This window comes from Anolis carolinensis, chromosome 3, assembly GCF_035594765.1.
Source record: "Anolis carolinensis isolate JA03-04 chromosome 3, rAnoCar3.1.pri, whole genome shotgun sequence".
Taxonomy (NCBI): domain Eukaryota; kingdom Metazoa; phylum Chordata; class Lepidosauria; order Squamata; family Dactyloidae; genus Anolis; species Anolis carolinensis.
The window spans coordinates 239908967-239934530 of NC_085843.1; the positions used below are offsets into that span (position 1 = coordinate 239908967).

At 39.9% G+C, this 25564-nt stretch overlaps 1 non-coding gene across 1 annotated transcript; it reads right to left on the minus strand.

Moving 5' to 3' along the window:
* Positions 1-5150: 5150 nt before the first annotated feature.
* On the minus strand, positions 5151-5254 carry LOC134298142 (U6 spliceosomal RNA). The gene has a single exon (XR_010005093.1). It is a non-coding gene; the product is annotated as a U6 spliceosomal RNA (small nuclear RNA).
* Between the last annotated feature and the right edge of the window lie 20310 nt (positions 5255-25564).

Below are 25564 nucleotides of genomic sequence, written 5' to 3' on the forward strand. Positions count from 1 at the left end.
TTCTAGGTCCTTTGCAAGACCATTGAGACCCTACTGAGAATCTTCAGTCAACAGTCATTCCTTAACAAAAGCACCTTCATCTTGCCTGAATGTAATATCTTCTATTGCCCCAATGGAGCAGATCTTGAAAATAGTGGGATTTATAGAAGTGTTGCCTTACCGTTCAACAACTGATTCAATGGATCTACTGTAGTTGAGACAAACAAGTAATTTTAAGACTGATTTACAATTAAGTGAGTCCCCTAAGGGATATAGGACAGGCTACAAATAAAAAAGTATTATTATAATGATAAAGATGTATATTTTAGACTCAGACTTTATGTCAGTAGCATAAAGCAGACACAATAACCGAGCAGATGCAATGCTTCCACTTCAAACATTTAAAACTGATTTCTCTTTTTTTGGGCAAAATAAAGGTGATTTCAGGTATCTTTAAACCAGCATACAACTTTCACAACCTCCTTTCACCAACACCACTTTCCAAAACACCCAAGTGACCTGTTTGAATGAGTTGCCCACTAGGTATTTGGGGATAGCCTAAAATAAGGAGTGGACAACAGCATAGAGTAAGAGAGAGCAGCCAATATTAACACCAAGTGGGCTTACCAGTGTATGCCAGTGGTTTCCAACCTTTGGGCCTCCAGGTGTTTTGGACTTCAACTCTCTGAAATCCCAGCCAGCTTACCAGCTGTTAGGAACTGTGGGAGCTGAAGTCCAAAACACCTGAAGGCCCAAACGTTGGGAACCACTGGTGTATACCTACCAATTGTCTTAAATTTGAGTTGCTTTTGAGGCAGTGGGGGTTGTGGCTTGGGGAAGGAAATATTTTGGAGTAGGTGCATGCAAGTGTTAGTGATCAAATATTAGATGTTTATAATTAAATATTGGCTGAATAAACACAGGCACGAGAATCTTGGGGGTGGGGTAGGGGACTCTAGCAGTTACAAAAATAGGTCTTGAGGTCCGCATTGTGGCTTGCATTTCCCTTCCCTTGATTTAAAAGAAATCTTTGAACAGTAGTAGAGAAGTTCTATTTTGAGTTTTCCAAGTGCAGAAACATATAGGTCTTGTGTTAGTCGTATGTTAGTACTAATTTATTACGTAGTACAGAGAGCAAGAGGAAGTGATTTAATTATATTTCTTTCTGCCTGGATACAGAGTACTGCTGTTGGAGTACCATTTCCTCTTCCTCCCGTTTCTGCCATCCATGACAAGGATTTGGGGGGATAGCCATTAATCCATTGCTATCAAAAGGATAACAGGGGGCTTTAAAGAGAGAGTGAAGTACTTACCAAACATCAGTGACACAGTTATTATATCTGGAGTAATTTTGCAATGTAAGTATCTTGAAAAATAAAATAAAATATAGGAGGCTGATGTCTACACATATAGATAGACCAAGCATTGGAAGTATGATATACTGTTATCATTTATTCTTCGAGAAACTCAAAAGATACAATTCACATACGGCTTTCTGTATGAATTTAGGAACTGGGAGGAAAAGGCAAACTGAATCCTGGTGACGTCATTTTATAGAGCATTTCTTTCAACAATGGAAAAAATAGGTTTAAAGTGGTAACCTACAGAATTCAAATGACGGATTTAAACGAAACAGGGAGAAAAGATTATTAGAATAGGATGCATTTAAAGACTACAAGATTTCTCTCTCTTTTTTTGTCTCCCAGCTCTCAGTTTCTAATAGCTTTCCGCTGGGGTTGACACATGTGCTGCATTCTGTAAGAAATTAAAACACTCCTCCTAAGTACACACCAGGCAGTAACAATGGCAGAGTTAAGAAGGTTAACAGACTTAGTTGTCCCAGCAACATGTCACCAGGTTGAAATGAGCGAGAAACATTGATGATATGAGAAAGTGGTGGGGGGAACAGAATAATAAAAGCACAAGAGGAAAACTGCCAAAAGATTGAAAGAGAAAAAGAGAAAGCCTTTATAGTCGCTGTTTCATTAGGGTGAATCTGATTTTTATAGTGTGTAAAAGAGGCTAAAATATAATCTCCTTTTGTGTAATGTGTGTGTTTAAGAAAATGTATCATCAGCAGTTCTGCTAAAGACTGCATCAGCATTAAAAAAAATCTGCAAAGATATTCATAGGGAAGCTGTACAGAGAAGCAGCCAGTTCTCAGTCATCACATAGGAGTTGCTTGGAGGTACAGATAAGATACATATGTTGTAGTAAGTTGTACTAATATTTGTGAATAGCATAAGATAGCTGTCTGCTTGTACTTGGTTCTCTGTTATTCCTCAGGGTTGGCAAAAGAAAGAGGTTTGTGTCAGAAGGGATTGAAAGAATAGAAACTAATTTGTAAGTCACCATCTCCCGATTACCTGGTTTGTTGAAGTGTGGAATGAACTTTAAAAATCTAAATATTGGTCATCCAATCAAGATGTTTAAAAAACGTTGGCTAATGGTTACTCAAAGAACTTAGATCAGTAGTTCTCAACCTGTGGTCTGTGGATCACCAGTGGTCCCCAATAACTAAAATATGGTCTGTGGTCTCACTGTTACTACACTGTTGAAACGAGAGGGACTGGTCTCGGAAAACCGTTTTTTAGTGCTGAAGTAACAGGGGTGTCAGTAGGGGAGAGGCTGACTACCCACAAAAGGCACAACAACAAGCCTCCTGACTGCTGCTTCTCCTCTTCCTTCCCACTGAATGGAGCCATTCCTTTTGGTGCCCGGAAGCAGGGCCACCTTGGTGTCTTTATTTTTAGGCCTGCTCCTGGGGTTATTTGGGGTTCTGATTCAGAAAATTGCATTGAATAGACCACATCAGTTCTAGATTATTAAATATGGTTTTCTGCGGGCGAGCAAATAGCGACTACTGGATGGCATATGTTCTGTATCAGAAACTAGAGCGGATGTGGTCTATCCAATGCAATTTTCTGAATCAGCACCCCAAATAACTAAACTGAATCTGAAGTTGATCAAAAACTGCTACGTAATCCTTTTGGTACTAATGCTGGAGAGTGGTCCCTGGTCAAAGTGGTCCCTGATCAAGTGGTCCCTGGTCAAAAAAAGGTTGGGAACTGCTGGCAGAGTCTGGAAAACAGGTTGGAAATAAAAAATATATAACATTGTTTTAAAGATATACATCAGAAGAGCTTGTCACATATTTTGTGCAATTTGTGCTACAGTCCCAGGGTCATTGCTTTGTTTAGAGAAGTACATTCAGAAGAAGGGAGTAAGAGGCAGAAAATGAAGTTAACTCCTTCCCTGCCTTTTGTTTTCTCACTCCAAACCCCCTGCTTTCCCATATTGCCAGATTCAAAATATGCACATACCATGGTATTTTAAGTGTACATTTAAGGATGTAACATGTAAATAACAAAGCACAAGTTTATATTACAGATTCGGGTCCCATTAAGGAGGGAAAAGTAGGATATACATGAAATAAAATAAATAACAGTATTGTCTTTGTCCCTTTTTCAGGGACAGGGATGGAGTTTAGTTTCAAGTATTATGCATCTCATACATTCTACATGTTTTTCTCTGTCTAGGAATAGTTGGGCTAAATAACAAGAAATACTTTCCAGATTATGGTAATATAACCATGGAAGGCTTTTAATGCTTTCAGTGCCAAACTATTTTGTTCTAATTTACATTTTCTTAATTTCAGCACGTATTTGTCAGCCCATAAATTAAACTACTTATTATATATATAATTCCATCTTCCCTTCAATATAGCCGTTGAAATTCCAAGTCTTTTGCAAAATTCTTCTTAGTTCAAACCATGGATTTTTAAAAAAATGAACCTCTTACATATCCAGCTACCATTTATATTTCTATATATACTTAGGGAAGAGATGATCAAATAAGCAGAAAAATCCAAATGAAGTAAAGTAAAGATAGATGGATGTAGAGAAGGGGGATTTTTCTGAGGCTCCCCTCTCCCTTTGGAATGTTCATCCTTCTCTTTCTTATAATAATAATAATAATAATAATAATAATAATAATAATAATAATAATAATAATAATATTTTTTTATTTCTATCCCACCACCATCTTCTCATAGGGACTCAGGGTGGCTTACAAAAGCACTTCAGGGTGCAGCATACAACAAAGAGGTATATGAGTATAAAACAATATCACATAAGATTATAACAACAACCACTATCGACACATATCACATAACTAGCTGCCATGAATTCACAACTAAAATGCCAGTGTCTTCCCTTTCTTTTAATCTTGGAATCAGCTAGATATGATGAGGGCAGCCACTTGTGCTGTTCATTTTTCTAACAGAGTATGTATACTATACATAGTTGCATCAGTTTGATACCACTTGAAACCAAGTAGCTCCATGCTTCAAAATCCAGGGGTTGCAGTTTGCAGATATTCTTAGAATTCTTTGTTACTGAACTTGAGTGCTGCAGCTCAAGGGAATGCAGAAGAACCTTTTCACAATGTGCCCATACACACTACACAATTATGACACTGTGATTACTTGTTATGGTTACATTCTATAGACTCATCGAATTTGCAGTTCAAGGAGGACTTTTAGATTTCTAAGCCAGAGATCTCTAGTGCTACACCAAAATATGTACTATTTTAGGATTTTACAGGATGTAGTCATGGCAGTTGTGGTGGGATCATAGTGCTATAACTGTGTAGTGTGAAAGGGTCTAATACATGTGGATCCCCAGGTGTTTTGGTCTAAAACTCCCAGAAACCCCAGCCAGTTTACTAGCTGTTAGGATTTCTGGGAGTTGAAGGCCAAAACATCTGGGAACCCACAGGTTGAGAACCACTGGTCTAATATTTGGTCCATCCGTTGATTTGGATTTCAAGTCACAACATGGTCATTGGTCAGGGATTCTGAGTGTTGAACTCTCAGACACCTGGAGGATCAAATTCTGAGGCCCTCTCTACACTGCCATATAATCCAGATTATCAAAGTCAGTAATTCACATTTATTTATTTATTTACCATACTTGTATTCTGCCTTTCTCAACCCCGAAGGGACTCAAGGCAACAATTCAATGCTGCATGTATACATACTTCTGTGAATAAACAGAACATTAAAACCAAGCAATTTAAACAAAACATTAAAACAAGAATTAAAATCACACTATCCAAATCATATTCCAAGGCCAGCCTGGGTCCTCATTAAATTAATTTGTAGTCTGTTAAAAAATATGGAACGCTTCAAGGATATGCATGTCATCCTTGTGCAGGGGCCATACTAATCTTCTCTGTATCGCCGAAGTGAGTTTTGTACTGGATTATATGAATATTCATTGCCATATAATCCAGTTCAAAGCAGATAATCTGGATTTTATATGGCGGTGTAGAAGAGGCCTGAGACATCACACTAGAGAATTCAGAGTTTCTCACCAAACTCCAAATGTTAGGAATCCATAGAGCAGAGCCTGGACAATTAAAGTGGCATCAAACTGCAGAGCCATATTTGGAGCATGTCGACAACACACTATTTTAACAATTTGATACCATTTTGACAGTCATGATTGTGCCCTATGAAATCCTGGAATACTCACTGAATAATAGTCTCTGCTAATGTTTAAGGGTGTATACTGCAGTGCTCTATTGGAGAATTTGAAGGACTACGCCAAGTTACAAATTCCAGGATTCTGTAGGATGGAGCTATGTGCTGCAGTAATATAAAACTACCTTGACTGTTTAATGTAGATAACATGCTAGCTAACAAGATTAAAGTGACATAGGTAGGTAACAGTTTGCCTCACTTGCAGCTCATTTTGGAATTAAAATTAGACCTCATCCTACTCGAGACTTGAATAGTGAACACAAATATGGTTGCCATTACTATCTGTCCTATAAAGACACTGAAGGAATTGTATGTATGTTAGCTTCTCATCTAAACTGAATTAACTCAAGGCTAGCTTAAGCAAAGAAATTTACTTTTTAAAAAAATCTTGTTCTCATCAAAGTTACAATCACTTTAATTTTGATCTTAACAACATAAGGAGAGATGGTTTGATATGACTAAAATATCTCCAACTAGACATTTCCAACTTCACATTTAAAGCATGGAGTCCAGGTTTCCCATGAAGTACACACTTTATAGAAAGCACCAAGTAGCCTGGCTGTCAACCAAACATATCTATACAAAACATGGATTTACCGGTGCATTTCTCAATTTTCGTTTCATATCAGGAGCAACTTGAGAAACTTTAAGTTGCTTCTGGTATGAGAGAATCAGCTGTCCCCAAGGACATCTGCAAGGGTAAGTTGAGGTTTCTCTACTCTTAAAACATATCAATTAGAGTCCTGATTTCTTGGTCCTGACTTGAATATATTCACTGAATCAAGTGCTGAATCACCATTCCACAAACAACAATTCCTTGGATTTGAGTAGACTCAAATTTAACAATAGGATTTAAGCCAATATGTCTGAAGTGGCCCTCCACAATTGAATACTCTGTCATTTAGCAGAAGGGTTTTTTTATTGTAGACTGGGTTGTTCATCTGTGAAGAAGTGTCTTAATTCATTAAAAATCCCACATGCGAATGTCAATTGACAATTATTTTGTCACTTTTCTTTAGCACTCAAGGGAATGTTTATACCATGTAGTCATTCCCCCTTTGGGCATTTGAAGCTTGTCAGCAATATAACAAGTGCTTCAGGACACTAATTATGTTTATAATCTACCCAAACACCTCTGCAGTTACTTGAAGAAAATGTTTATGGCTTATTAATATCACTATACAAGTAAGATATAAAATTATGCAAGTGCTGGGAACAATTGAATCACCGACTGCATAAAGAGCAGCCCAAAGAGTAGGTTTTCGGGGATACTCAGTAAACCTTGCTGTTGGTTCTGCCGAATTTAATGCACCAGACAATCTTGCATGTCTCATCCTGATGATAGTTTTTTATTGAGTGCAAGGAGTGACCTCACAGAGAAGTTTCAATAGGTTCTCAAACAGGATTTCCAGGTCAGAAATAAAGCCCACAGTTATGAGATTTCAGGGAAAAAAACTGAGATCTAGGAAACAATCTCTTGCGATGTCATAAAGAGACAATGTGAAAAGGGGCAATCCCTACTGATGCCATTAAGCATATACAGTTGCCTTGACTTAAAAAACAAGTCCAAAAATTAGGGTTGTGAAGTCCGGGAAAACCTTGACCTGTTTTGTGTCCTGGCTTTTGGTGAGGGCCCGGATCCATTTTTGGAAGCCTCCCGAAAGTGGGAGGGCAGATATCTGTTTTCGTTCTAGGGTGCCAAAAGGTTTGTTTTCTATCGACCCATTATGGGAGTGCACGTACAGAGATGGAGAGAGAGAGAGAAAGGACAAGCAGTACAATACAAACCCTTTATCCATGGATTTGATATCCATGGTTTCATGTCACTCTTAAATTTTAGAACCTCTTTAGTCCTCTAGTGCAATTCTATGGTATACTTCATGCCCAAGTATAGCCAAAATGTAGTGTTTGCTATTATCCATGGTATCAGGTATCCACTGGGATTTTGCAATGTACCCTCAGTGATAGGGAGGGTGGGAGATCATCCTTTATTTCAGTGGTTTCCAACCTGTGGCCGGTGACCACTAGTGGTGTGCAAGAACTAAAATATGGTCCGCGGCCTCACCATTACTACTACAGATAATAACACAGTCCAACAAAAAACAATTATTTTCTTGGTGTCTTCATTTTTAGGCCTGTTCCTGGGGTTAGTTGGGATGCTGATTCAGAAAAGTGCATTGAATAGACCACATCAGCTCTAGATTATTAAATATGTTTTTTTTTTCCTGTGGGTGAGCAGATGGCAACTACTAGATGGCATATGTTCTGTATCAGAAACTACAACTGATGTGGTCTATCCAATGCAACTTTCTGAATCAGCACCCCAATTAACCAAACCAAATCTAAAGTTGACCAAAAATTGATTCCTAACCCTTTTGGTACTAATGTTGAAGAGTAGTCCCTGGTCAAGGTGATCCCTGATCTAAAAAAGGCCGGGAACCACTGCTGTATTTGGTCAGCTGTAATTGACATGAAAGAAGCCCATGTGTTCCTATTTTAAGAAGAGTATAACAATATTTTGGGAAAACTGCAATAATTTTTTTAAAAATAGATCATGCTGTGAAATTCTCGTCCAACACAAAATCCAGCTAAATCTTCAAGCTCTCCCCCCCCCCCCCCCAACAGATGCAATGTAATTAATTTTTGAATTTGCTCACCCATTAGTTCATTTTAGTTCAGATTTTTATTTTGTCTCTCAGAATGGTTGTCACTGGCTTTGAGCTTAAAGGATGGGCTGGATAGGAGAAATGTAAAAATAATAAAAGAAGGCAAAGTAGGGATTTGATTTTTTTTAAAAGAACTATTTGATGAGTGGCTAATGCCCTAAATGGATCCCTCTGAGGACACGTCATTACTATCCCATATTAACTGACACAAATCTCCATTTTGTTAAGAATTAAAGTTGCCATGTAGATTAGTTTTCAAAACTTAAAATGCAGCGATACAAGAAAGAGCAAGCTAAGCCAGAAAATATGACTTGTGCAGTACAGACATCATTGAAATGTTAGTGAGAATGTTAGCATAGCATTGCCCAAATTTCATGGAGCTCCACCTATACATCCCAAGCACATGAGGCCTTCAGAAAGACCTGGCTTGCAAAAAATAATTCTTGGGAGACTGAAAAGGGGGATCAGAACTGCTTTTTAATTTTGTATTATTCTCCTCCCTCCCACTGGATGCTTCTAGCAAATCACACAGGGAAAGCTAATGAAAATCTAAATGTGGTTGCATTTTTTTTTTTAAAAATTATATCCTTCTTCAGATTCAAGGTACAAGGGAAAACAACATCAGTGATTCACTGGGAATGTAGAAATCTGGTGCATATGAAACCTGGCAAGTTCAGAATGGTTCACAAGGTTTTAGACAGGGTCTTTCTCATCTGGCCATTAAGCTTGGGATTCTGTATCTGCAAATTGGACCATATATGCATTGTGTATATTTTTATCCAAAAAGCCAAATTGGGGAAAACATTCTTCAGATTTCAAATCATTCCAATTTGCCTTTTTAATTTTTTTGCAAGGCAAGAAAACTCAAAGAATGAGTCTACAATACATGCTGCTGCAGTGTCAGGGCTGGCCAGTAGGGGCCGCTGCTGCATTTGTTGAAGGAGCAACTCCTGTTCCTGCCAGGTGTGTTTCAAGGAGGCTTGTCCTGAAACAGGTAATTCAGGCTGGATCTACACTGCCACATAAAATCCAGATTATCTGCTTTGAACTGGATTATATGGCAATGTGGACTCATATATTCCAGTTCAAAGCAGATAATGTGGATTATCTGATTAGATAATTTGGATTATATGGCTGTGTAGATCCAGCCCAAGAGTGCACCTACACTGTAGAAATAATGCAGTTTGACACTGCTTTAATTGCCATGGCTCAATTTTTGTGTGTCAGGAGTGACTTGAGAAACTGCAAGTTGCTTCTGGTGTGAGAGAATTGGCTGTCTACAAGGACGTTGCTCAGGGGATGCCAGGATGTTAGATGTTTTACCATCCTGTGGGAGGCATCTATCATGTCCTCACATGCGGAGCTGGAGCTGATGGAGGGGAGCTCACCCCACTCTTCCTGGATTTGAACCTCCAATCTGTCAGTCAGCAGCTCTGCTGGCACAAGGGTTTAACCCACTGCACCACTGGGGGGCTCTGACATGCTATCGAACCATGAGAGGTCTTTAGTCTTCTCTGACAAAGAGTGCTGGTGCCTCACCAAACTACAACTCCCATGATTCCATAGTTCAGGTAGTGTCAGATTGAATTAATCCTATAGTGTAGATGCACCCTGAGCAGAAGTTGGAGGGCAGCGTCAAGGGAGAGACTGAACAGGCTGAACAACCACCTCAAGGGCTTGTTATAATCTTGCATACGAGTCAAGCCAAAATATCTTAAGGAGGAAGAATAGTTTTTAAGTGTAAGAATAGGCATTTGATTATGGGAAATGGAAATGGACAAGAGAAGGAAAATGAAAGTATCCTGGGAAAGTGGAATGGGACTTCTTCTAGAGCATATGTGGACAACTGCAGCAGGTCTAGAGGGAAGCAGTTGTTTGCTCTGAGAAGTTACAGGGCAGAAATAAATAAAAACAAACAAAAAGTGAAAGTGGCCAGAAGTCTATTCTTGGTTTTGAATTTTTTTTTTTTAAAAAAAAGACTAATCAGATCTGGTCCTGAGATTTTGTTGCCAAACCTTAAGACTTAAGGATAAGACCTTCTATTGTCAGAGAAGGCTGTTCTGGCTATGTCATGACACCAAGAATGAGCCACAGTTTCACAACATGTACCATTCAAATAATAATAGTAATAATTATAGTAGTAGTAAAAGGTAAAGGTTTCCCCTGACGTTAAGTCCAGTCATGTCTGACTCTGGGGGTTGGTGCTCATCTCCATTTCTAAGCCGAAGATCCGGCGTTGTCCGTAGACACCTCCAAGGTCATGTGGCCCGCATGACTGCATGGAGCGCCATTAGTAGTAGTAGTAGTAGTAATAATAATAATAATAATAATAATAATAATAATAATAATAATACTAATAGGGGCCTGATTCTTCTGACCTCACGGATCATGTTAAAAAACAAAGTGTGGATCGTCGATGTTGCAATCCCAAGTGACAGCAGAATCTATTAGAAGCAACTGGAAAAAGTGATGCAATACAAGAATTTAAAGACTGAACTGCAAAGACTTTGGCACAAGCCAGTAAAGATGGTCCCAGTGGTGATCGGCAGTGCCTAAAGACCTTGGCCAGCACTTGAAAACAATCGGTGCTGACAAAATTATCATCTGTCAGTTGCAAAAGGCCAACCTACTTGAATCTGCATGCATTATTCGCCAATACATCACATAGTCCTAGACACTTGGGAAGTGTTCGACGTGTGATCAAATGCAACAGCCATGATAGTGATCTTATTTCCAGTATACTAATCAAATAATACTAATACGAATACGAATACGAATACTAATAATAATCGGAGGATCTAGCAAATTCTTAGAAAGGATACTTATCTTGGAATCTCTAGATCAGTGGTTCTCAACCTATGGGTCCCCAAATGTTTTGGCCTTCAACTCCCAGAAATCCCAACAGCTGGTAAACTGGCTGAGATTTCTGGGAGTTGTAGGCCAAAACACCCAGGGCTCCACATTTTGAGAACGACTGCTCTAGATCCTTGGATGCAATGTTTGCCAGGATCAGATTTAAAGTAATTTAATGGCATTCAGTTGCATCCATGGTCCTTGTCAGGAATATATATACCCCAATGGATTCGGGTGTCTATCATACTTACTGTATATACTCGAGTATAAGGTGACCTGAACATAAGCCGAGGCACCTAATTTTACCACAAAAAACTGGGAAAACTTATTGACTCAAGTATAAGCTGAGGGTGGGAAATGCAGAGGCTACTGATAACTTTAAAAAATAAAAATGGTCTCTGCCTCTTTCTTTCCTTCCTTCCTGAGTGCTTGCATTGCTTCCTCTTTATCTGTCCTGGGCCCGGTTCTATACAACATCTTTATTTTTCTTTACTTAGAGAGTTAGATGACATGCTCATCAAGTTTGCAGATGGCACCAAGTTAGGAGGGATAGCTAATACTCCAGAAGACAGGAGCAGAATTCAAAATGATCTTAACAGATTAGAGAGATGGGCCAAAACCAACAAAAGGAAGTTCAATAGGGACAAATGCATGGGAGCAGGAGGGGGTTGGACTACATGGCCTTTGGGGGTCTCTTCCTGCATCATCATCATCATCATCATCATCATCATCATCATCATCATCATCATCATCATCATAGGCTGGGCTGCCACTTTTGGGAATTTTTATTATGCATTTCCTGCATGGGAGCAGGAGAGGATTGGACTGCATGGCCTTTGGGGGTCTCTTCCTACATTATTGTTGTTGTTGTTGTTGTTGTTGTTGACTGGGTTGTCACTTTTGGAAGCTTTTATTGTGCTTTTCCTGCATGGGAGCAGGAGGGGGTTGGACTACATGACTTTTGGGGATCTCTTCCTATTCTATTCTTACCTCCATAGAGCATGCCTTCTCTTGAAATCCACAAGCATGCGGACAATTTCAACAGAAAGGAGGAAACCATGAAAATGAACAAAATCTGGCTACCAGTATTAAAAAAAAAAACTCTACAATCAGAACAGTAAATAAAGAGCAAGACTCAAAAATCAGGGGAATTCCAGACAAGAATCAATCAGTAAGTGGGGTTTATATATCCTTGGAATGTTCAGGGTGGGGAAAGAACTCTTGTCTGCTTGAGGTAAGTGTGAATGTTGCAGTTGGCCACCTTGATTAGCATTGAATAGGCTTACAGCATCAAGGCCTGGTTTTTTGTTTCTACCCGAGGGAATCCTTTGTTGGGAGGTGTTAGATAACACCTCCCAACAAAGGATTTCCCCTGGCAGAAAAAAGCCAGGCCTTGAACGGAGGGGGGAAGCGAAGTGGGAAGGAGGAAGAGGAGGAGGAGGAGGAAGAGGAGGGAGCAAACGCAGCCTCCCTGGAGCATACCTTCACTCCTGTCACTCCCACCCCTTCCCTCCTGACTCTCACCTAGTATGGCAGGGACAACACAGGAGAAAGGGGGGAGGAATGGGGAGCAAACATATCCTCCCAGGAGCATGCCTTGGGTCAGGGACAACACAGGAGAGGAAGAGAAGGAGGAAAAGTGAAGAGTGAGTCAGTGCTAGGCTCTGACTTTCAGCAACCGCAACCTACATATGCTTTGTATTGCTGAAAATCTAATTTTTGTAGGGCTATGATGTAGAAGACCTCCAACCCCATTGTTCAGAAAAAGGAAGCCTGGCACTATCCAGAAATACAGCTCTGGAGAGCTGTATGGACCCCAGTGCCCCACTTTGCCCAGCTCTACCCCAGAGAAAGCTGGCACTGTAAGAGAGAGAAAGCAGTTTTGGTTTTAGGATCAAATTGTCACCTGGAAGATCTTTCAAAAGACCTACAAGTTCATTTCTTTGGTCAAAAGCAACCAGGACAGAATTAGGATCAAGACTATGGTGTTAGATACTGAACGTTGTCCTCTTATATAGCTTCTCTTAAATAAATTCTTCTCTAAAGCTGCCATTAGCCACAGGAAGGCAGCAGGAGGAAGGCTGCTATCGGTGCATTTTCTCCTTTTGCAACTAGTAATAGTTTTGTTATCTTTGTGTTCTTTAAAAAAACACTGTAGAGGAAAGAGTTTCCCATCCTCCACCATTACAATTTAAATCCAGATTTCTGACTCCTCTCATATTGGTTGTTTTTAATTCAAGTGAAAATGGTAGGATATCCATGATTGAAGCTATATCACATACAGTTGACCGTGGAGATTTGCATACCTGAAAGTAGAGGGGAAAGTCAGAATTGCATGCCTGGTCTTGCTTTTTTGTTAAAGATCCAGACAGCAATATATTAGGTGGAATCAGGAGTAATCTTGCTGGAAAGGAAGTACAAGTAATAGTATAATGTATTCACTATTTTCCTCTAACTCCCCCAATACCATTGCCACAGTGGGATGGTTTTCCATGCATTTTTGTTCTTGGGATATTATTACATAAACCTATTTGTGTATTGTATGTTGTTTGAGTTAAGAGGAATTGATTGTTTGCCTTATATGTATTGTAATCTGCTCAGAGTCTCTCCTGTGAGATAAAGCAGAATATAAATAAAGTGTATTATTATTATTATTATTATTATTATTATTATTATTATTATTATTATTATCCAAAAATCTAAAATTCAAAATTGTCTACATCAGTCGTTACGATAGTGTCATCTTTGCTTTCTGATGGTTCAGTGTACACAAACTTTGTTTCATGTACAACATTATTGAAAATAGTTTTTAAGGTGTTTATGGTACATAAATGAATTTTATGTTTAAATACAGATATTCAAAAATACAGTAAATGTTTTAAAAATCCAAAATATTCCTGGTCCCAAGCATTTGAGTTAAAAGATATTCAGCATGTATTGTAGACTTCTGAAAATGCTTAAAAGCCAACTTCACAATCACTCTTCCTGATCATTATTTCATAAAGTTTACAAAACAAAAAGCTGATTGTAAAGAAGACATTTAATAGGCAAGTTACTGGATATGATGTAGAAGGCGCATACCCAAAGTCCAGGGAAAATCAAAGTTGAATTCATGCTACAAAAACCTTTGATTCAATTAGTTCTCCATTCTAGGGATCTGTAGTTTGGTTAGTGTTAGAGTTCTCCAGCGAAGTATTCTAAATGCTTAGACCGTCAGTCCCAGGATTTTGTACAACAGAGCCATGGCAGTTGAAGTGAAATAACAGCACTACAGTTCTGTGATGAGTGACTCCCAAATAGGTGCAAAAGACAAGAAGAAATGCTCCTAGTAGAGATGAATTAAAAAGAAAAGGAAAACACCTCTTTATAACATGTTATAGAAATGGAGTGGACAGATGGTATATTTTTATGTTATTCGAGTCAGTATAAGAGTCCGTTTGAGATGGGCTTTAGCACATCAGGTTAAACCACCAGCTGCAGTAAATCTTGTCAATTGAGAGGTTGACAGTTCAAAGCCTGGGTCAGGGTGAGCTCCTGGCCTTTAGCCCAGCAGTTCTAAAGAACCTAGCAGTTCTAAAGCAAAATGTGAGTAGATAAATAGGTACTGTTTAAAAGTAGGGAGGTATTTTAAGGCACCCATAAGGAAATGCCAGGGAAATGCCAGGGATTCGATCAAAAGGAGGATGTTTACAAAGAAAACTCTTCAGTAGGGAGATGGAGCGACAGCACACCCCCTCCCTCCTTGTGGCTGGAACCAAGCACAAGCCTTCAAGATGCCTAAGATGGGAAAAGCCTATATACTTCTATCTATACAATTGTCTGTCTTGTCAGTGTATAAATGGCATTAAATGTTTGCCGCATATGTATGTTCTGTGATTTGCCCTCAGTCTTTTTTGGCGTGAGAAGGGAGGAATATAAATGCTGTAAATAAATAAATGAAAAACTGTTAATGTTGATGCCAGATATGGGGCAGGAACCTACTTCTTCCCCTTCTTTTTGGAAAAAAAGCAGGTTTATTTGGGAGAGGGGGTGGGATTATGAGTTACCTTGTTTCTTTAGGAACATAAAATGTATCCTGTCTAACTTGTTTTCACAGAAAGTTACAATGTTTAGAATATTAAAATAGTTTGTATTGTTGAAAGCTTTCATGGCCAAAATTACTGGGGTGTTGTGTAGTTTCTGTGAAGATGCCAGTCACAGATGCAGATCCTTTGAAGATGTCACTCACAGGTGCAGGTGAAATGTCAGGAGAAAATGCTGTTAGAACACTAAAATAGTTTACTCAGACAATATTTGCACATGGCATTTGATTTTTATTTTTTTAATCTTTTATAACAAAGGTTCTGGACTGAACATAACACATCTTCTTTAGAGACACACTTTGCAAACTTTAGAGAAGCTTTAAAATGTATGAAGAGGGGGCAGGATTTTGGAAAGAGAAGAAATCTACCCTTCAGAAGGGAAATTCACCCCTGAAAGAGTTATCATGGGGAAATGATGTCTCCACTGAAGCTTTGTCACCAATCCTTGTTTCCCAAATTTTTCAAAATCCAGTTATCACAGAGATAGAAAGTGAGGTGAAATCTTTTGAATGGGCACAAACAGTAAAAGAAACACCACAGGGATGGTAACCCTTTCCTATGCTATCCAAAGCTTATACACACACACATGACTGGAGTTACTTAAAAATGTACATGTTCCACCTTACATACAAATTCAACTTGAGAACAAACCTACAGAACCCATCTTGTTTGTAACTTGATAGTTACAAACTATCAAATTTCTAACTAGCCCCCTTGATGGATTGTCATCTTGTCTTGGTGGGGGGGGGGGCTTGTGTGTGTGTGTGGGGGGCTTAAAATGGCAAAGCCATTTTACTCATGTGCTCTCAGGGGGGATTCCCAGGGCAGCAAGGTGACAAAGAAGGAACCAGACCAAGCACAATCTGAAGTTCTCAGTAATGGAGCATGTTACAACATGTTACATGGTACATGTTACAACAGCTGCGAAAGTGGAAGAAGGTTAACCATGCCACTTGATGTGGACCTGATTCTTTGAAGACTATGTGTTGATCGGGTGTGCACAGATCTCCACACATAAAACAAATTAACACACAGACGTCTTCCAAGAAAGATAAAAGAAAACCAACAAAATTTCCAAAGGACAGCAAATCAGTTGCACTATGTTGGAAAGAGCACTTCTATAAACTCCTTAACCGCAGCTCCAATGTGACTGAAGATCTTCTCTTGCAAATCCTGCAACAACAAACCAGGGTTGAGTTTGCAGCACCACCTAGTTTGGAGGATGTCAACAAAGCCATCAGCCAAATGAAAAATAATAAAGCCAGCAGACCCGATGGGATCCCTGTTGAAATCTTTAAAGAGGGTGAACCTGCAAAACATAGACCATCTACAAATGTCACTCTCAAATTCTGGAAATATCCAGAATTATATATCCTCCAAAAATATCTTGCAAATTCCTTGGGAAAACAGGCAGACAAATGTTAGTGTTCTGGAACAAGCAAAGACCACCAGCATTGAAGCAATGATCCTCCGCCATCAACTCTGCCACATTGTCGGGGCCGGGCTGTGGCGCAGCTGTTGAGCAGCTGCCTTAAATCACTCTGACCATGAGGTCATGAGTTCGAGGCCAGCCCGTGGCGGGGTGAGCACCCGTCAATTAAAAATAAAAAATAGCCCCTGCTCATTGCTGACCTAGCAACCCGAAAGATAGTTGCATCTATCAAGTAGGAGATAAGGTACCACTTATAAGTGGGGAGGCAAGATTAACTAATTTACGACCTGGAATGAGGAAGTGCCGTCAGTGTGGATGATGAAGCAGCTGCTCCCCCCTGTGGCCAGAATCGAACATCCCCTCAGAAGAACGTTAACTTGCCTCTGCGTGTGTCTCTCAGTCTCTGTTTGATGTGTTTATGGGCATTGAATGTTTGCCCTATGTGTGTTATAATGTGATCCGCCCTGAGTCCCCTTCGGGGTGAGAAGGGCGGAATATAAATACTGTAAATAAATAAATAAATAATAAATTGTCCAAAAGCCTGATCACCATTACCAAAATAGTCAAGAATGGAAAATGGAAGGCTGGTGGGCAGGAAAAGAGATTTAAAGATGGTCTTAAAGCAAACCTTAAAAACTGTGGCATAGACACTGAGAACGGGGAAGCCCTGGCCCTTGAGCGCTCTAACTGGAAGTCAGCTGTTACCAACGGTGCTGTGGAATCTGAAGAGGCACAAATGGAGAGCAAAAAGGAGAAATGCATCAAGAGGAATACGCATCAAGCCAACCTGACTAGAACCGCCTTCCATCTGGAAACCAATGTCCTCACTGCGAAAGAATATGTGATCCAGAATAGTTACCTACAGTTACCTATGGACCCACTATAAAGACTCTACACTTAGAAGGCAATCATACTTGGCCATGTGTGATAGCTTATAATGATGACACTTAAAAATGTACCTGTTCCACTTTACATAAAAATTCAACTTAAGAGCAAATCTACAGAACCTATCTTGTTCGTAACTTGGGGACTGCCTGTAATGTAGTTCAATGTAGTGCAAACCACATTACATGGCAGCATTGATCCAATCCATAGTGATCAGCTGCACAGATTGTCAGGCATAGTATGGTTTATAGAGTGTTGGAGAGACTGAAGTGTTTGCAGGTTTTGATGCAATATGGACCCCATACAACACAGCAGCAGGACTACCTTTAACTAAAGTTATGCTGGAAACCTATCAAATGTAACTGATGGTGCCAAATCTCCAGGGTGGTAATGTTGCCATCCATGGTGCTGCTCCAAAGCAAGCGGATTGAGATCTGCACATCGGTCTGTTGAGAGCAGCTGCTAAGTTAACAGCAAAGTTTATGCTGACTGGTACCAAACCCTGGAAGTGTGTCTGTGAAGAGCAAGATAAATAAAGTGTGTTTGCCTGTGATGTGCTAACCTGCAAGCAATGAAGACTATTTGTAACTGATCAGGGATTTATAAACTTCATTTAAGAGATCAATGCATGCTTAAGTTGAATTGGTGAAAAAGCCACCCTAGTTTAAAGAAGAAGTGAAAGCAGCAATAAAAAATAAAAAATCAATATATAAAACTTGGAAAAGGAGAAGGTTAATGGCAGTGAGTATAAATCAATGATAAGGGGAGCTTATATGAACCAGCAAAAAATATACAGCAACAATGGATAGAAACAAAAAAAAAAGAAGATCTTTACTATTTCTTTTTTCCACGCAACACTTGTGTGGCTGTGATTCACTTTTGTCTCAAGTTACTCCAATATTTTCCAACCCAGTATCCTCCAGATGGATTGGACTACACATCATCCAGAGCCACCATGGCTGCTGTTGTGGGTGGGTTTATGAGAGGTGAGGTCCATCATTTCTTTGGTGTGACAGATTGGAAGGACCAAGCAAGTAGTCAAAGTTCACATTTCCCAAGTTATTTCTTGTGAAGCCAAACAGCCCCGTGGTCAAGTGTGATTTGATGGTGGTAATGGTGAAACTCAGCATTGTATGGTGGTTTGAACACTGGACAAGCATTTTGGAGACTAGGGCAGTGGTGCTCAACCTGTGGGTCCCCAGGTGTTTTGGCCTACAACTGCCAGAAATCCCAGCCTGTTTACCAGGTGTTAGGATTTCTGGGAGTTGAAGGCCAAAACACCTGGAGACCCACAGGTTGAAAATCATTGGACTAAGGGTTCAAATCCCTGCTTAAACACGGGTGACCTTGGACAAGTCATATTCAGTCTCAGAGGAAGGCAAAGGCATGCTTTCTCTGAACAAATCTTGCAAAGAAAATCTAGGGACAGGTTTGTCTTAGAGTCGCCATCATTTGGACACGACTTGAAGACACACAACAATCAAGTAGTGTTAATAAGTACAATTAAGAATGTGGATACCTGAATATTCAATATACAATATATTTTCAGTTCATTGCCTCATACTTTATTCATACTTTAGAAGCTTAATTCTATTATGCATAAAAATAGAAATCCATTAAAGGCATGAGTAGTTTGGCAGAGAGCATCTGATTAACACTATTTTAGCCAGCATTAATATCCACCATTATGCAGTTTAGGATATGATTTTGAATACTTTTAATGTGGGAGTAAATTCAGCTGACATCCATGGGATGATCATAGTGAAATATATTCAGGGTCAAGGGAATTCATCCTCCTGCAGTCATTGTGGCACTATGCCATCTTAAATGCAAACTTTCTCTCCTTACTGACATATGAATTACAGGTTGGACTACACACAGCTAACAAATAATCTTGAAAAGCAAGTAGATGCTTCAGCTGACAATATTACTTTCAGAAGAGAGAATATAGCTGCCATTTCATTTATCTGGAGAAAAATGAGAAGTTTTGAACATTGATTCTGAGTTTGTCCCGATGCCGTGGATATCACTGGACAGAAGTATATTGGTTTAATTGAACAAATTACTAGTACATATCAATGTAAACTGATAGTGTTGTGAACGTGATTAATAATAATGATCTCTTTAAGAGTCATCAAAGATTCAGTCCCTGGATGGCTTCCAGGCATTCATAAGCAGCTTCCTCTTAACTCAAGAATGTGATAGTTTAGCTGAATGCCATGTCAAGATACCCAAGATTTCTCTCTTTCCATACTATCTTATTTGGTTGAATTGGACCAGCCCTCTTGCTAATAGCATGTTATTGTGGTTGTGGATCCACTTTGGGTTTTAGCCCAAATTTTAAAGTTACTAGCGAAGTGGCTGAACCAGTGGGGTGGGGTTAGGATTCAGCAGATTTATGAAAGACACTGTGTAGTGCATCTTCCAGCATCAAATCAGGAATAGTTGTGGGAATGTAGAAAAGCCAGAAGGTGGAAGTCCCTGCCTCACAGCTCTATCTATGCACTGGTTCAGAATGTTTGTTGAAGCAATCTTTTGACTTTACCTATAACTGACTGTTTGGAGCCCGCTGGTATGCATTTTTGTCTTGATCTGAGGACTGTTATGAATCGGAAAACAAGAACCTGACACCTCAGAATCAGCCAGCATTTCAATGTGGTTTTAGCTCTTGGTTCACTAATTTTGGTCCACTTCTTTAAGTCACTACCATATGTATTCTAGCTCCTTGCCAGGCCAGAGCGGGAATGGCAGAGTGGGTGAAGTTGGTAGTTAAAGCCTCTTTTGAAAAAGGCAAAATTCCAACTTGCATAAAGGAGGCAGTTGTGAGGCTTATATTAAAAACCCACCCCCGAACCACTCCATAATGGACTATTGGCCAGTGTCCAACCTTCACTTTTTGAGCAAGGTTTTGGAGCATGTGGTGGCCTCCCAACTCCAGGGATTTCTGGATGAAATGGATTATGTAGATCCATTTCAATCTGTGATTTTTAGCTTTGAATATGTTTTAATGGATTTTAACTGTGAATTTTTAAAAATACCATTTATATTTAATTCTGTTTTAATGTTTGTATTAATATTTGTACAATTTGAAATTGTATTGAAATTCATTTAATGTACGCCCCTTTATGTCTCCTTGTGGAGAAAAAAACATAAACATAACAACAACAACAACAACAACAACAATAACAACAACAATGTAATACTTGAAGTTTTTCAAGGAGTGAACATAAATATATCACACTTTTTCAACTTCAGAGGAAGGCACACTGAACAAATCTTGCAAAGAAAAGCCCGTATTAGGTTCTCCATAAGTTGGAAACAACTTGAAGCACTTGCTTCCCCTATGGCATATTTAACACTCTTCGAAGGGCTTTCACCCTGGCTTGATATCAAGGTCTCCCATCAGCCGTAATTGAAGGCCGCTATCGCAAGATCCCTTTCCTAGAGAGACATTGCCCCTGTGACTTAGGTCATATAGAAACAATAGAACATGTGCTCCTCCAGTGTCCGTTCTACAGGGATATCCGCATCAGGCTTATCTTACCCCTGATATACAAGCACCCAGGCTGTTCAGGACAATTTTATACCTCCCTGCAGGCATGTAGCTGGGGGGGGGGGGCTTGAGGGGCTTTAGCCTCCCCCCCAAATTCTCAGGGTTGTCCGCGAGAAGGCCTTACATTTATTATTTAAACTGTTATGTTTATTCATATCATGATCTGATCACCATGCTCAATATATCCCATATGCATGGGGGTATTGGGATAACGATACAAAAGGTTTGCTAGGGTAGACCCTCTCCTGCTCAGACTCAGCCCCCTGCCCGAACCAAAATCCCAGCCCCTCCCAAAACAAAATCCTGGCTACGGGCCTGCCCCTCTGCTACTTGTAGATACTAATTCAGTTACAACCTACAATGTTGCAAAGTTTTGCGCAGCAGCATACAAAATTCGTCAGGGGATGACAGGCTCCAAAAGTTAACTATGCATTCAACAATCATCTCCCTTTGCTGATAGACCTGTGCGTTGTATGTTTTTACCCTGTTTTCCCCTCTACTTCTTTCCCCCCTATTGTGATGCAGTACCTATTTTTATACCTTAAATGTACTAAAAGTATCAAGTTTGTATGAGACTGTGACCTCTATTTCCTGTACTGGTCTATGACTGTAATAAATGATTTGATTGTAGACTTGATTTGATTGTAGATAAGAAATCTGTGTTTGTCTGTTTCACAAAAAACAACACAAAGTGTTGTGGCATCGTAAAGACTAACAGGTTTTATTTAAAATAGGTTTTCTGAGGGGATTTCAGCAGCGGATTGAAGGTGCCAGTTTTGCATTTAAGGCAAATGCATTGACGTTCGATTATCCTTTATTAGTAGATTCAGGCAAGAGTGGGAAGTGGCACCAAGACTCTTTAGAAGCCCCTTTTCTGCCAAGGATAGGGTGAATTACCAATGGTGGAAGTTTCCAAGATCTTTTTGGTTGGGTAGAGGACCTTTGATGATTTCTGGTTTTAGTTTCTTTTTTGTGGGTTATTTTTGCCATGCTCGTGCGCTCCCTAGAGCTCTCAGAAGAAAAAGAAGGTCCCCAGACCTGCCAAAACTGTCCACCCATGTTTAAGAGGAATTACAGTGATTAACTCTTAAACAACTGACAAGTATAGTGCTATGATTCCTCATTTGACCTTATCACACGTGCTCCCCCAGTGCTGTTTCGCCAGCAAGCTCTGGCATGGTGATGTTTTCCCCATCACACGGGAGAAGCATTGCCCAACTGGGGAAGAGGAGCCTTCCTATGTTGAAGAAGTGTCCTTGGGGGTGGGGTCTCCACCATAAGTTGAGGGGCTTCATGTGATGGGCTGTGTCCCATCCATTCCTCAACTGGCTGGCAAGTGTCCTAGGATGCTTAAATTGGTAAGTGTGATGAGGTCCAACTGCCAGGGCTTCATCCAATACAATCTTGGGGTCTGTACTTTGGGGAGGCATTGGAGCAATCTGGTAAATACTAACAACTCCTCCTCCCTCAACTGTATACCCAGGACTCTATATGATGTTACCATAGTTGTTAAACTAGATTCATAGTGCTATAATTCTATACTGTGAATGAGTCCTTAAGCTTATGTGTTGAGTCAGTGGTTCCAGAAATGATATTGAAACCCTTCATATTAAAGCCACATTGATATCCCAGCTAAACCCACATAAGTGTGTCTCAGGACCCTTCCACACAGCCCTATATCTCAGAATATCAAGGTAGAAAATCCCACATTAACTGAGTGTAGACTGTGATAACCCAGTTCAAAGCAGATATTGTGGGATTTTCTTCCTTGATATTTTGGGATATAGGGCTGTGCGGAAGGGCCCCTTGTCCCCTTCCACACAGCGGAATAAAATCTCACATTGTCTGCTTTGAACTGGAATATATGGCAATGTGGACTCAGATAACCCAATTCAAAGCAGGTATTGTTGGATTTTCTGCCTTGAATTTCTCGGTAATATGGCTGTGTGTATGAGCTGGATAGAAACCCCAAAACAGCCCCAGCAAGGTCTCAAAAGAAAGCTATGAAAATGTTTAGTTTTGTTCATGAGTCAGTTTAATTAAATGGACTGTAAAACTAATCCAATGTGCACACAAAGTATTTAAGTACCTTCACCAAGAGTTACTGGAAACATAGAATCATAGAATCATAGAATAGTAGAGTTGGAAGAGACCACATGGGCCATCCAGTCCAACCCCCTGCTAAGAAGCAGGAAATCGCATTCGGGGGTGCTTTGAATGCGATTTCCTGCTTCTTAGCAGGGGGTTGGACTGGATGGCCCATGTGGTCTCTTCCAACTCTACTATTCTATGATTCTATGATTCTATGTTTCCAGTAACTCTTGGTGAAGGTACTTAAATACTTTGTGTGCACATTGGATTAGTTTTACAGTCCATTTAATTAAACTGACTCATCTGTCATGACTGTTATCATCCAAAATGCGCCAACTAAAAGAGTAGGTTTGCATAACACAAAGTGGTGTTGCATTAGTTCCCCTCATCTGTAAATCTAGTTTGAATTCACCTCCTTATTCAAGTGGGAAGGATATGTGCATTTGGTCTCTGTGTGCATAGGGGGAGCAGGCACATGACTGGGCATATGAATTTCCGTTTTCCCCCATCTACCCTGATACATGTCCTCCCCAGTACCATTACCACTGCAATGGCTCAGCACTCTTGCCAACAGAAACTTTGTGTGTGTGTGTGCGTGTGTGTGTGTGTGAGAGAGAATACTTATCAAGTGGCTTGGACCGTAGCCGATTTGAAATATTACTAACCTTGCATTTTCAAATTTGATGCACAACAACCAAGATGCTAATACTTTCCTTAGTTTAGAAAAAAAAAATCCTTTCACCCATCTCTTCTAGCCGAAGATTAGGAGAGAGGCTTTAAGAAGATTTAAAAAAAAATCAACTTCTGAGCAGCGGAAAAAATGGTTTGTGATTCAGGGGCTCCGGGCAATTCATCATGGAAATTGGGTTTCTTAGCCGACATCATGTGAATCCTTTCGGCCCTGTCAACTTTTTAATACATTACATTGAGAATGTAAATCGTGTTGGTGAAGGGGGGAAAAAGAGGGGGGGAAAGAGAGAAAAGAGAAAGCTTCCTCATTTTGGATTTAGAGGGGAGGGAGCTTGAGGCCTGTAATTCATATTAACTAAATAATAAAAATAACCCCTCTATAACTATTCAGATTTGTCTGTACACCTAAGCAGAGAAGGGTGGGGGGAGAGACTGAAACACAAGCAGACTGAAATCATTTTTTATCCTTTTTTTGGGGGGGGGGGCAATGTGTGGAGATTTGAGACTGGCTTGTTATGGATTTATTTATATTTTCTTTCTGTATTTTCCTTTATCCCTTTCAGAGGATAAACTAGTTGTTTCATCAAAGAGAAGTGTAAAATGAGTGTTTCAGGGGTGCCCAAAGCTGGAGCAAATAGAAAAGGACAGGGCATGACAGGATAATAATAAAAAATCAAGGAAAAGTAGTGTGCCACAGTCCAGGGCCTCCGCGGGGAGGCTTTGTGCTTGAAGAAGGGAGCCAAGCCTACAGTAAAATCCCCAAATTCAGTCCTGACAAGATGGAGGTTCTGTGGCTCAGTTTCCATTTCTTTCGAGCGTGGGACACACTGGTGAAACTGTGGGGATGGAGTGGAACGGAGCAAAATGAAGGCACAGCTTCTGCTTTACTCTCCAATGCTTCACAAATAAAAACTGGGACATTTGTGGCTGAGCAAGAATAGAGTGCGGTCAAGATGATAAAAGTTAGTTACTAGTGCCTGAGTGTACTGGGAAGGGCATTTTCCTTTGCTGAGCTAACTGAATGCCAAATACTTCTTCACTTTGAGCTCAGTTTGCAGCATCTGAAGAAGGATAAAGAGACACAGGGGGAAGGTGAGAGAAAGAAAGAGAAACTGGGACATTCTAACTGCAGCTGGAGAAGTGTGGTGACAGAAAAAGTGAGGTGACAAATGGAGTGGTTGGAAGGTATGCTGCCCCAAATAAGAATTTGGTCTTCCCATTTGCAATGAAGTTTTCATCATTCAACAGATTTCTAGGAATTGCTGTTGCTGAAAACTTCAGTTGAGCATTTAGAAATACAGTAGAGTCTCACTTATCCAACATAAACGGGCCAGCAGAATGTTGGATAAGCGAATATGTTGGATAATAAGGAGAGATTAAGAAAAAGCCTATTAAACATCAAAATAGTTTATGAGTTAACAAATTAAGCACCTAAACATCATGTTATACAACAAATTTGTCAGAAAAAGTAGTTCATTACACATTAATGCTATGTAGTAATTACTGTATTTATGAATTTAGCACCAAAATATCACAATGCATTGAAAACATTGACTACCAAAATGCGTTGGATAATCCAGAACGTTGGATAAGTGAGACTCTACTGTAGGACGTTATCAGACGGGAGGAATTTAGCATCCTAGGACACTTTCATCTCATCTAATGGACGGAGCCCCATGTCGGCCATGACATGATGTTGTGTGACTTCCGGTGGAGGCCCTGCCCACAACTGGGGTGAAAAGGTTGCCAGATGCAGAACTAGCTTCCCGTGTTGTCAGGAGATCTACG